This window comes from Anguilla rostrata, chromosome 8 (genome assembly GCF_018555375.3).
Source record: "Anguilla rostrata isolate EN2019 chromosome 8, ASM1855537v3, whole genome shotgun sequence".
Classification (NCBI taxonomy): Eukaryota; Metazoa; Chordata; class Actinopteri; order Anguilliformes; family Anguillidae; genus Anguilla; species Anguilla rostrata.
This window is the reverse complement of record NC_057940.1, coordinates 51947154-51960958: the sequence shown is the minus strand read 5'-3', so window position 1 is coordinate 51960958 and position 13805 is coordinate 51947154. Positions and strand designations below refer to the sequence as shown.

General features: G+C 48.2%; 1 protein-coding gene across 2 annotated transcripts in view; it reads right to left on the bottom strand.

Moving 5' to 3' along the window:
• Window positions 1–13805, bottom strand: part of ncaldb (neurocalcin delta b) — a 33606-nt gene that overhangs the window by 15903 nt on the left and 3898 nt on the right. Inside the window, exon 1 of one of the 2 annotated variants that reach the window (XM_064348701.1) lies at window positions 2657–2833. The exons of the other annotated variant lie outside the window; for it this stretch is intronic. The gene's annotated coding sequence lies outside the window, so the exon portion shown is untranslated. Of the gene's footprint in view, window positions 1–2656; window positions 2834–13805 lie in introns of those variants that run through there. 2 annotated transcript variants of the gene reach the window in all.

Below are 13805 nucleotides of genomic sequence, written 5' to 3'. Positions count from 1 at the left end.
GAGTAACGGAACTACTTTTAGGAACTGCGCAAAATTTAAGGAGTTAAATAAATAGTGGGCTCCAAAAACTGCAACGAGCACAACCCGCGTGTTAAATATGAAAGTCGGGCATACTGCAAGCAGTCTCTTAAATTAATGACCGGTGGATTTATCGGCAGGATTCATAACCTGCAGTAACCGCGGCATTTCCAGTCAGTCAGTCTCTGCACTGGTAATCAGTTCTAACGTAATTACCGCAGTGTACAGCAATGCAAATTCAAACATGCGAATTGCAGGTAATGGGCTGGTCTTCGTTAAATATAAATGCAGCCATGCAAGATTTAGAGCGTCAGAGAAAGCGCACTGCATTTACAGCGGGCGTCAACGTGCCACTGTACGTAGGTTTTAATAAATTAGGAGGATTCAATGTGTACTAAGAGGGCAGCACCACAGCTACCGTATTCGCACAGCCATTTGAGATATTCTGTTAAACAACCCAACAATTGCATTACGAACGGAACATTTTTTTCCTCTTTATGTTAACAACTCAAACATCCTCAACAGAGCAAACACAGGCTTGCAAAAGCACACGAACGCACGCACACACACACACACACAGACACACACACACGTCTGCACAGACACACACACACACGCACATACACATGCCTACACATACACACACACATGCTTACACACACACACACACACACACGCCTGCACAGACACACACACACGCACATACACATACACATGCCTACACATACACACACACATGCACACACATGCTTACACACACACACACACACACACACACACACATGCACACACACCACACACACGCACGCACGCCACACACAATCACAGGCATTCACACTCACTGCTTCAGTCTATGCGTGATCTTTTCAAGCCCAAATAAACACATTCAGTGACAGTAGCATGCCGATCCCCCTCCCCCCCCGATTAGCAATCCGGTCTGGGACTAGCTGTCCACACCTTCACCGCATCAAAGCTCAACTTGCACAGAAACGCTGCCACACCCCCCGGCCCCGACCTACCGAAACGCAGAAGACGAACCGCCGTCTCTGGGGTGGGGGGGGCATTTTGACGCCGTTGAAAACCGGAGGACACGCAAAGCCAAGGGGTCAGGGGTCATTCCTCTAAACCACACGGCGCATCCGTTTACCGTTTGATCTTTCTCATACCGCCAAGTGTCCGTGGCCTACCCTACGCGCTAACGCAGCCTTCACAGCGCAAATATGGTACATGCTGTTCAACCTCAGCATTAGCCCCCATTGCAGACAGGGGACACAGTGGACAGGCATGTTATGTTTACTGCAGGCGTCTTTGCTTTCCATTTGCTATGCTCGCAAAGTTACGGGTGATTTTCCGTTCCCCCCCCCCCCTTGCATTATCTTTAACGGCAGTCTTACACGCCTCTCTTGCTTGCTGCTGTTCTAAGGCTCCGCTGTTTCCCACTCTACCACAAAGATCTGTGACATGTTGCGATACTCACACAGAATATCGCAATTAAAGTGCTTATCTGCGACATGCTGCGATACTCACACAGAATATCGCAATTAAAGTGCTTATCTGCGACATGCTGCGATACTCACACAGAATATCGCAATTAAAGTGCTTATCTGTGACATGTTGCGGTACTCACACAGAATATCGCAATTAAAGTGCTTATCTGTGACATGTTGCGATAGTCAATGATACAGATACAGCAGGGCCGCTGCAATCAGCAGCAGGAGAGTTTGTGCATGGGACACGCGTTTGGCGCATAAAAACTAAACATCCCTGACTGGCACAGAAAGTCTACGGGAAAGGGCTGGCTCTGCCGTTGCTCCACGGTGGTCCAGGAGGAGAGAAAGAGAAAAGTTTTCCCCTTTCTCCAGGTAGTGCCTTGTCCTGGTAGTCCCTCAGGCTGGGGTGAATTAGTCTTGAGCAGGCACAGATCCGACAGCTTTACGCTTCCCAGCCAAAAAACCTGTACCCCAAAACCCGCTCAATCCCCCCTCTCAGCTTCCAACTACAGCTGTTGGCTCCTTCCTATCCTTACCCAAACACACACACACACACACACACACACACACACACACACACACACACACACACAAAGCCCTCTTGAAACCAGTACTGCTCCACGGAGTTGAGTGAGTAGTTTCAAATTACTGTGGTTTAGCACCTCTAAGAGTGCATCTGTCACTTTGTGCACTACCTGACAGAAAAATATCCGTACACAAACACACACAAAACACACACACAAACCCACACGCACACACAAACACACACAAACCCACACACACACACACACAGATCACGAAATACCCCTGGGACAAACCAACATCTCCTCTAATACAAAATCAACGGAAGCCCCAGCCCCTCTGTGCCACTCTCCTTCTGTGTCCCAAAGTCTCACACCTCAGCCACTCTGTACAGGACAGTTCCCGCTGACGCCCAGCTGCATTCACATTCAGTTAACCGTCTGTTCAAACACCGCAAGGTTCACCTGCAACTGCCACTGGCTACCCTCCAAATAACACTCGCCACCAGTTTATTTCTCCGCACTACTTCCACAGGCTAGTCTACAGAATCTCTGTCCAAGACAGCACTCCAGATCTCTTAGACAGCACAAGACTACTGCCAAGCACGTGAAAGGCGGACAGCTTACCTCACTCAGAAGTACTGCTCCAAAAAGCCCTTTAATAGTCCATAACCTGGTACTTCCCCACTCAGATAACAGCAACAACAGGCAGTCGGCGACAGGTAGTGGGAGCAGGAGGAGGAGGAGGAGCAGCCACACCCAGGCACCAGCAGCTACAAACTCTAAACTCCACAAGAGCTTCTCAAGCTCAGCTCCGAGTACCAAACTCTGCCTCCCCTGCTGACGTCAAAGCCCCAGGTCACATGGCCAAAAGGAAAGCCAGAGTGAGTCTGCGTTGTCCCGGCAACAAGAACACCGCAGCCCAATCATTTCAATTGGTTATCCTTGTCGCACACGACCAATCACGCTTCCTGCCAACTCTCAAAAATAAAAAAAACAAGGCAGAATGCATAAGATTCATTTTTGACAAATTACTTTCTAAAACTGTGTATAATGACTACACAATTTTCTTAAATAAAATGTACACTTAGGCTACAAAAAATGTGTGCGCTTAGGCTACATTTTGCATTTTTGCAACTCTTAATGAAACAGTTTGTTTATATATGAGGAGGATACTTCGGGAAGATAAATGAAATATCCTAAATGTGCACTAATACACTAACACAGTGCATAAGGGTCACACTGCAGGCCAGATGTCTTTGCTCACATTGGAAGCCATGCTTTGCCTAAACAGATTAGGCAAATTAAGCCCGTCTCATTAGCCCTGAATTAGACAGACTGTTTTTTCCCCTCTTAATGGCTTTCTTTGAAGAACAGAGGCAGAAACAAAACAAAAAATAAAAATACATTTGGCACTTGCTGAGTCAGGCTCTCTCACGAGAGCTCCTGGCAAGAAATTTCCAGAAACTGAAACAACAGAACAACAGAGAGAGAGAGGTAAAAAGGGAGAATAACAACGTAAATGCGCACTTCGTCACACAAAAGGTTATATTGATTTGAGGATGTTATTTGGCCACCGAAGGGGGACAATGCACCCTTTCTGGGGTCTCAGAGCTACAGCAGGCTGCTGCAACAGCAAACATGAGCCAAAACGAAACACACCCCCCGCCCCAAACCACACAGGAACACTGCCGCTTCAAACATGAAAGCCAAAGAGAACAAGTCAAAGAACTAAATGAATTCAGTCCCTCAGCCTGTTGATAGGGGTGTGCCTAACTGTATACTTTGTGCACACGTACGTGCGCACACACACACACACACACACAGACACCATACGCATTTACGCGTTTATACATGGATGCACTGCGACATTGCAAAATCTTTTAAAAAATCTTTCCAGTGCCTCAACCTGTAGTCTTCGTTTTCAAATTCTTATTGCCTTTTTCCATCGGTAGCACAGACATACTAAGTATACTTACAAAATTGAAATAAGAACATAAACTGCAGCACAGAAACAGGCGGGTTCTAGGGAACAGTCATTTATTACATTAAATAAGGGAAATTAAGTCGTTTTCCTTTTAAACAAAAATCACCGTTCCTCCACAAGGCAAGGAAAAGGCACTTGTTGGTTTTGGTTTCGGTTGGGATCTGGGGTTTAGGGTATGCCCCTCCCGACCCACAGCATGGGGAAATGTCTAGTGGCCTGCAGAACTTTTGTTGGGCTTCATTTGAATACCATCTGTTGGGCCAGTGAATGGGGGAGGGAGGCCCGTGGTAGCAGGTGATGGAACAGAAAGAGCAAGGTCACTAAAGGCACAACCACCCCCCCACACCCCCCAACACATCACCACCTCCCCACCCCACCACACACACACACCTCCCAACACACACCAACACACCACACACACCCTCCCAAAACACACACACACACCACACACACCCAAACACACACACACCCTCTCCCAAACACACACCACACACCGCACCGCACACACACCACCCCAAACACACACACACACCCTCCCCAAACACACACACACACACACACACACACGCACACGCAGCACACACCCTCCCCAAACACACACACACACACACACACACCCTCCTCGCCCCCCCAAACACACACACACACACACACACACCCCCCTACGCAGGCACCAGGCCCTGACCCACCAGGGCCTCTGTGGCCAAAGGGAAAACGCTCCCTCACTGGGCACAAACAAGGGTCCGCAGCTTAAAATCTCAAGCTTAAGAATTTATGAAAAAGTTGTGTGTGTGTGTGTGTGTGTGTGTGCATGTCAATGCGAGTGTGTGAGCATGTCAGTGCGAGTGTGTGAGAGTGAGAGAGATAGAGAGAGAGAGAGAGAGAGAGAGAGAGAGAGAGGGTTCAAGTGGGGATGCTGAGGAGGACAGCGGAAGAGACGTCCTTCAATGTCACAGTCTGAGGGTTCGGGGGGGCCAGGCTAGTTCTAAGAGCTCTCAGGGAACAACGGGAGTTTCATCTGCTGGGGCAGAAAAAGCACTGTACGCATCTTTTCTCTTAACAAAACCTACATGCTCCAAAAAAAAAAAAAAATCTAAAAATCAAAGGGTACATTATTATTATTTCATTTAAAAAGATAAAACACTTTGGACATGGCAGAAACGGAACATACTGAAAATATACTGAAATACTGAAATAAAATAATAATCAAGATACTGCAACACATATATATGGCTTTCATGTAATGGAATATACTTCACTGCTATGAAATATATTAATCAAGCTTTTCAACAAGTCAACATATTCCCAACAGTAGGGTGTATTGCTTTTCTGAATTCCATTACATTTTTTTCATCAAAAACAAAATGGCAGCCAAAGCACCCGTGTGGTTGCAGCTGGTTATTTTGAAGAACCCTCCAAGTGCTTGATAAGCTTCAACAGAGAATTTGAGGTCACTGACCCCCTTCACACTCATGCCATGAGAGGTGTGCACCCCTTCCCCCCCTCCCCCTCCCCACCCCACCCCTGTACTGTAGATCAAACCAAGAGGCTTTGAGGCCTTATTATAAGCCTGGCAGCTACACGCCGCGACACGGGCTCCTGTGATTATATAACTGCTGCTTTAAGGCTGCTAATCAGCTGTGCAGCGAAGACACGGGACAGCTAATGGATCCGTCCGATTATCTCTGACTTAACCGAGCCCCCCCCCAGCTCTATTTCGGTCGGGGCTGACTGACGGGCGCCAGCTCCCTGCAGCTGGTGTTCCAGCGTTTCTGGCGGTTTCCCCCTTTTTTCAAAAAAGCAAAGCACAGCGGCGACTCTGACCGTCAGAACGAGCAGGGCCGTTCCCTCCGCCCCCCCTCCTTCCCCAAAAGCGCTGAGGTTGTCCCGAACACATTCCAGTCTTCGTCCGACCCGGTGCAACAACAGAATGGTAAAGGTCAAAGGTCATATTTCACAAAATGATAGAAAGGAAACCATTAAAAAAAAAATATGCAAAAGGTGCTAAATACCATTTTAAGTATACAAGAAATGGAGAAAAAGATGCACTTGGACCAGCAATTAAAATTTATACCGAGCTTATTTTCCCGTTTTGATGAGTTAAACTGACTTCAACAAAATGGATGTCCATTACATTGTCCAAAGGATGTCCATTCGCACCATGCAGATCGCATTAAAACAGCTCCACCCATTAAGAGATTAGAGAGACAGAACGGTTTCTCCCAGATCAGCAGACTCTCGAGGCATTACCCCTCGGGAAAGTGCGTCATCGCCGAGGAATCGCCGACACTTAGCACGGACGGGCTTAGCGGATTAGCCGCCGTGCGGCGTGCGTCCGAAACAGGTGCGGCCGTCGGGCCCAAGCGGCGGGAACAGGTGAGGAGCACGCAGGGGGCGCGGGCGTAATCCAGAACGTTCCTAAGCTCTAAAGCCGCGCGGCTGCTCGGTGGGGGAACAGGCCGCGGGGCTCCACCAGCTCATCCCGTTAGCACGTTAGCCAGCGACGGTAGCACGAAGCCCGGCAGGTCACTCAAGAGCACGGTCATAACAACCGCCTCTCCACTGAATATCTGATATGGTGAATAAAAACTGAAATAAATCTGTCCCTTAGCTATTATTATGAAAGTGACCTCTTATGGAAATAAAGTAGATACCCTAATTGACTTAACACAGAAAATGTGTGGTAACATGAAATGTGAGGAGTTGTGAAAAATTGAGTTTGAATGTCTTTAGCCGAGGTGTATGTAAACGTTTGGCCTCACCTGTACATATTCGTATATGAGCGCACCATATCTTTTGAAATCAGACAGTAAGATAAAATTACGCTTATGTCTGAATGGATGGATTTTCTATTTTCGTTTAAGGAGTGACAAAAAAGTTCCTAATTTCACACCCATTTTTCGCAGAACTTTTTTTCTTGCTTGATAGTGTACCTTTCTCCAGAGGAGCACTGACAGGACATTTTTTTCCGGCAACGAAACCTTTTCTCGTCCAACAATGAGAAGAGAACATGAATGGAGACAATGGAGCTCGTGCGACATCAAATGCTCCAGCACAAGGTTATTACAAAGGATGAAAGAGACTGTGCCCTTTGTCTGCGGACTAGCATGGGAATGGGGAAGGGTTAGGTCGGGCCACGGGTTCGAGCATTCGCATCCCTACGTGGCTGCTGTCACCTTGAGCAAGGTCACGTATGGTAAAACAACAACAACAAACAAAAAAAAAACAGAACTGTGAACGAGCTCTGCGGTGCTGGGTGAGCTTTCACTCAGCTCCACTGTGAATCGCGCAGGTGCACAGTAAACAACAGTGTTCAAGCCCAGAGTCTGAACTGCAGTGCCTTTCTAATCCCAGACGCTGGCTGTCAGCCAATGCATCTGAGCCCTATGTGGGGATTCTATGGTATCTGATCCCATTTGGGTATTCTATGGTATCTGAGCCCTTGTGGGTATTCTAAACCCACAAAACACTTACTTACACCCTACTTCAGTCTCCTCAAATTAAACTGAAGCCTTGCAATAACAATCATTCATTTTATAGGTGTGTGCCGTGAATTGAATTACGAAATAGCACGTGTATAATTTCTAATATTTTAATTTTTTTATTTATTACAGGACAGTGACTCCGGTTCCGCAGTAGTGCGTTATGTCTTGTGAGACATAAAAGACTGGGCTGGACTCCCTTCTCACCTCTTCCGAAAGGGAAAGCCGGAAGACTGTTACACAGAAACACAGCAGAGAACATTCGCACATTTTCGGTTTTAACTGTCAAACGATTAATTCGCCATTCAACCGGCGTAAATTTAAATGGGTAATTCGCCTGGAAGCTGAGAGAAACGGCAGTTCCACCAAAGGGGGCGAGAGTCTCGTGATCCTTCCGCAACCCAAGTGTTTGTTTTTGCTCGCGAGAAACGCTTGGCGCACGCACGCCGAGCCGTCTTAAGAGGAGGTTTCTCACGCGCAAGCTCGCAGGCAGGCAACCGTTCACAGGAAATTTGCAGAAATGAAACCAGATAGAACAGAAATAGAAACCAGGCCGTGATTAAATGTCTCAGGATGTTGTTGGTATAAAAGTTCTTTTTTTTTCTTTTTTAAGTATGTCAAATTGAAGAGTGGCAGTTGGTTGCTGTTCATACAAGTCAAAAGGATGTCACAATGGAATGGGCTTACTATTTAAACTGAGACATTAAAAAAAAGAAAGGAAATAAAAGGTTCAAAAATAGCCTTAAAGGTGGCTGCGGTCCAACAACGGAAGCTTGACAAATATCACCAACCCGTTTGCTTTCACAGAGCGCAAACAAAGGCGGCGGCAACTGCATCACACGGTGTGCCTCTGCGATGTGAACAGGGCGCATTCGATACGAACAGCTCCAAAACCTTTAAGATACCGAAAGGTTTGATGCGTGCAGCTTAGCATCACGTAAGAGATGAGAGCAGTGACTCAGAAGACTCAGTTAGCATGGGGGTAAAATTTGATGTTGATTTACAGCCAGGATTTAGGTGTTGAGACATCTAACGTGGAGAGCAAAGTGACCTCTGCACAGGTTGCCATGCATTAAGGTCTCCTTGACTTTAATTCTCTCTCACCTGCCTGTGACGTCACCACCGCATAACTCCTTCAGCCAAGACAGGTGCTCGGACAAGCCAATACAGGATGCCATTATTTTTTTATTTAGTCACACTGAATATGCATATTTGTCACACTGAATATGCAATAATAAAGGAAATCAGGAAGGGGGCAAATACTTTTCCACTAAAAATATGTATTTGTCATTTTATGTAATTTTGGAATTGAAGACCAATAACGCCATTTTGTAGCAGCCTTTTCCAGCACCTGTCTTGGCTGGAGGGGATTTGCGGTGATGATGTCACCGGCAGGCGAGGCAGAATTAAACTCCAGGAGGCCTAAATGCATGGCGACCCGTGCAGAGGTCACACTGCTCTCCACGTTCGATGTCTCAGCACCCAAATCCTGGCTGTAGCTCAGCATCCAATTATTGCCCCCATGCTAACCGAGCCGCCCGAATCGAATCATCCCTTGAAAGACGCTGAGTTGCACGCATCCTTGGGCGGCCTGTACGCACGGCACCAGATCGGGGAATGACGACACTAATGAGTTTCGCCTCTAATTTCCCCTCCTCCTCCCCCCGTCATCCCTCCATCGCGGTGAGCCGGTCTTAGGGGCCCGAGCGCAGATGGACGGCCGTCTCCGGCATGTGAGTCATCGCCAGCGGGATCTGCGCAGTCACGGTCCCTCTCCCGCCGGGAGGGGCTGGCCCGGGGCTAAACGCGCCCTGATTGGCTCATTGGCTCATTGGTTTTAGCAGAATGCGTTTATGGACTTGAGACACTTCTGGGCTGGGCGGGGGGCTTGGGGGGGGGGGGCAGAGATGGCGGTAAACTGTTGCGCGATGATGTAATGATGTAAGAACGAGCAGAAGTCATGCAACGGCAATCAGTTAATGCGGCACCTGACCCTCGCACGTGCCGCTCCTGTTTGCCAAACATCGCTCCCTCTCCTCCTCCTCCTCCTCCCGTCTGTGTGCGCTGGTCACCTGGGAACAGTCAACAGAAAGCTCCACGCCTGAGCGGCGGAGCGACCTGCATGTGCCAGCGAGAGGCGACAGAACTCCTGACCCAAAGGGTTTGAGTCACAACTCAGCGCAGTTCTTAACTTTTACATCAGCCTTCAGCTGGGAAAAGTGGCAGAAAAATGGAAGAATATTTAAAAAGTCTACATGAATGAGATGAGGATGGGCCAAGATGTACTGACCTTGGCACAGATAGGGGTACCAGTGCCAAGCTCTTTGTATACACATATACATTCAACCCACACTCACACACATACACACCTACACGCACACATACACACACGGTCACGCTCCCACACACACACACACACACACTAACAAGCTCACACACACATGCAAACACACAAACACACACTAACGTTCACACACACACAAGCATACACAAATAGAAGCAGGAACACACACACACACATACACATCCTCACGCTCACGCACACACACACACACACACTCACACGTTCACACACACACACACACACACACACACAAGTAGAAACAGAAACACACACACAAGTAGAAAGAGAAACACACACACACACACACACTCATGCTCACGCTTACACATGCACACACAAGTAGAAAGAGAAACACACACACACACACAAGTAGAAACAGAAACACACACACGCACTCACGCTCACACACACACACATGCACACACAAGTGGAAACAGAAACAGAAACACACACACACACACACACACACACACACACACAAATAGAAACAGGAAGACACACACACACATACACATCCTCACACACACACACACACGCACACACAAGTAGAAACAGAAACACACTCACACACACAAGTAGAAACAGAAACACACACACACACACTCATGCTCACGCTTACACATGCACACACAAGTAGAAACAGAAACACACACACACAAGTAGAAACAGAAACACACACACACACAAATAGAAACAGAAACACACACACACACGTGTCTGACAGTGGCTCAACACTGCCCCCATGGAAAAGTCAGTAAGAACAGGATGAGAGTGTGCAACGCCGCCCCCCCTCCCCCCCCCCTCCCTCCCCCATCTCGCCTCAGACAAACAGCAGGGTGTAATTCATCAAAGAGCCCACAGGTGATTCAATTAAAGAAGGCTCCCCAGGGAGGGGAGACTACTCCACACCGCACAAAAATGGAAAACAAATATATTCCCTTTTGAGAATATTTTTAATAATTTAAGGAGATTATTATTCCAGAACGTTCCGTGAATTACGCCTGCTGATGTTCTTCTTTCAGAAATTTTATTCATCATAATTATGCAATATGTATAACGTACAAATAAAACTGCACGTCTCATGCAGATCAATTGATTTGGACTACCTATGTTAGTTATGGCCTTTGATACAATGACGTCAGACCTGGGTCAAATATGTATTTGTTTTGGATTCAAATAGTTTTCTACGCTTTACTGATCTAGACTTGTGTATTGGGACCAATAAAATACTCTCACAAGGTTCAAACTCCGCCTTCTGGTCATACTGGCAGACTCAATTATACCAGGCAAGATCAATAGAGCACAGAAAAGTATTTGAATTCAAAACAAGTACATATTTGACCCAGGCCTGCCCGACATCTCCTTTCCACCCAGTGAAGAATCAAACAGCACACTATGGGAGTACAGCCGAGATGTTTCCCCCTGTACTGGCAGTAAGAGGTGCTGTGACACCCCCCCTTCCCCCCCAAACCCCCACCCCCCTTGTACCGCCGCCCTTCTGCCACACAGGCGCGAGCGCTTCCTCTGGCAAACGGCCCCCTCCCATGAGCAAACGCCCGACTGGCTCTGGCCGCCAGCGCAAACAGACGAGCGTGCCAAACGCCGTCCCCCGCCGCCACCCCGTGTGCTAGCGCCCCAGCGAGCGAAAGCCGGAACCTAGACGTCTAAAAGGGCTGGGAGTCTAGGCTGGGAGACGCGTTGACAGAAACGGACTGATACGGCTCCGCTTCTGCGCGGATACAGCTACGCGGCTACGTCCCGCCCCGGCTAGAGAACCTTCCGTTTTCAAACGAACGTAGCCAGGTTTTCCTCCCGGACGACGCTTCACACCGACTTTTCTCCGCAGAAACGCTCGCTGGGTTTCCTCTCTGGAAGCCCCGTCGAAGCAGGAGCTCCTGCCCGCCCCCGAGCTCTCATCTCAGAGCGGGGTCCCCTCTGCGGGATAGAGTGCAGCGGCAGCTCCCAGACGGCCCAGGCTCTCTCACCTAAGACCGCCCGTCTACGAGCGGCGCCGCGGGGCGGCCTGGGCTGGCACAGCCCCGCCGCGCTCGGACCCCCGGCCTGCCTCTCCGGAACCTTCGCCCCGGTTCTCACTGCCCTTTGTGACACGTACAAATCTTATCGCCATGGCGCCGAAAGAGAAGCTACTCGGAGATAAGAGAACTTGCCGACTAAATATATAAATGAATAAACCAATGAATAATTAAATAAACAAACAAACAAACAAATAAATGGAAAGACAATGATACCCTTGAGCCAATGCTGCTGACATAATTGCTCCTCTCAAACATCACGGCAGGGTACCCAGTGGCAGGTCCAAAGTAATGCATTTTTATCAGTGCTATCGCACACAATGCTACGCTGACAGAATTGCAAAGACACTTAATGGTGTTTTCGCTTTTGAGCTACGCGGCTCGCTACGTGCACTGAAATGCAATGACGGTAGCACGGCGAAGGCTGTGGAGTTCAGTGTGCTTTTATGGAAGAGCGTGGACGGCTTTTACTACAGTACTTCTGTGACTAAAAGGTGTCCAGCCATTTTACAGCAAGCCCTACAGGTTGCCTGAAAATAGATAAAATGCACAGGTAACAGATCCCACTTTTATTTAAGGAAAACTTTCACAGGTAGTGCCGTTTTAGACTCTTGAGCACACAAAGAACAGCCAGGTACAGATCTTACGCGAGGTACAGATCTTTCCGACTCTATTTCTAGCCTGATTGCTGCATGCCAGGTCCTGTTCCCCCTTCATCCACTCAATAAAAGTTCACATCTGCACACAGAGTGAGTACTCGGGCATAATGGACGTTCTCACAGAGGGACACAGCCATATACATCAGAGCTGGTCCACCCACGTTCGGATCAATCTGGCAACCCTGAACCAGAATGAATGTATTCATCAGAGCTGGTCTTCCCTGCCTGGGATCAATCTGGCAACCCTGAACCAGAATGAATGTATTCATCAGAAATGATCTTCCCTGGATGGGATCAATCTGGCAACCCTGAACCAGAATGAATGTATTCATCAGAGATGGTCTTCCCTGGGTGGGATCAATCTGGCAACCCTGACCCAGCATGAATGTGAACCATACGATCTCGTACGGGTTCCAACACAAGCACGGCAAGATAGCTCAGATGCTTGAACGGTGCCGACAGATGTCCCCAACTTACAATACGATTGGAACACACGGACGTGAAACACCAAACCTCCACCAATCGGCTTCCCCCGTTTTAGGGCTGTCCGTTCTCAGACTCCCAACAGTACATCATTCTGCACCGGGGTACAAAATGTTCCGAAAATGCTCGCTGGCAGGAACAAGTCTGACCCACGCAGGGGCGGAGCGATACGCTACCTGGTTGCCGACGTAAACAGTTTTAATGGGCGGAGAGGATGGAATCTGCTCCACTGACATGGTGGGTTTGCAACTTGGCATTTAGATTTCAGGCCTTTTTAGCAGATGCTATTATCCAGAGTGACTCACGCAGCTTCTCTCGCATACAATCCAGTCATACAGACCCAGCAAATACATAACATGACACAACAAGGTAAACCAGGGAGGTTACATGAAATTATTATGCACATTACATAGGCTAGAGCAGTGGTCTCCAACCGTGGTCCTGGAGAGCTACAGGGTCTGCTGGTTTTTGATTTCACCTTAAACTCAGCACCCAATTGAGACCCAAGACACCAGGTGAGTTGAGTTAACTGTGTAATCAACTGCTCTAATTGGTTCATGAAGTACAGAGTCACTATGAAAACCAGCAGACCCTGTAGCTCTCCAGGACCAGGGTTGAAGACCACTGGGTTAGAGTGTGTTCACAGCCCTCCAATGCCGATGTCATGATGTGCGCACGCATGACTCATGTGAGAGGATGTGTTCACTGGTGGTGCACTGCTGAGGTTGAACCGTGTCACTTCCTTTCTGAGGCACTGGTACCAACTTCCTTTATACCCCACAGCACCC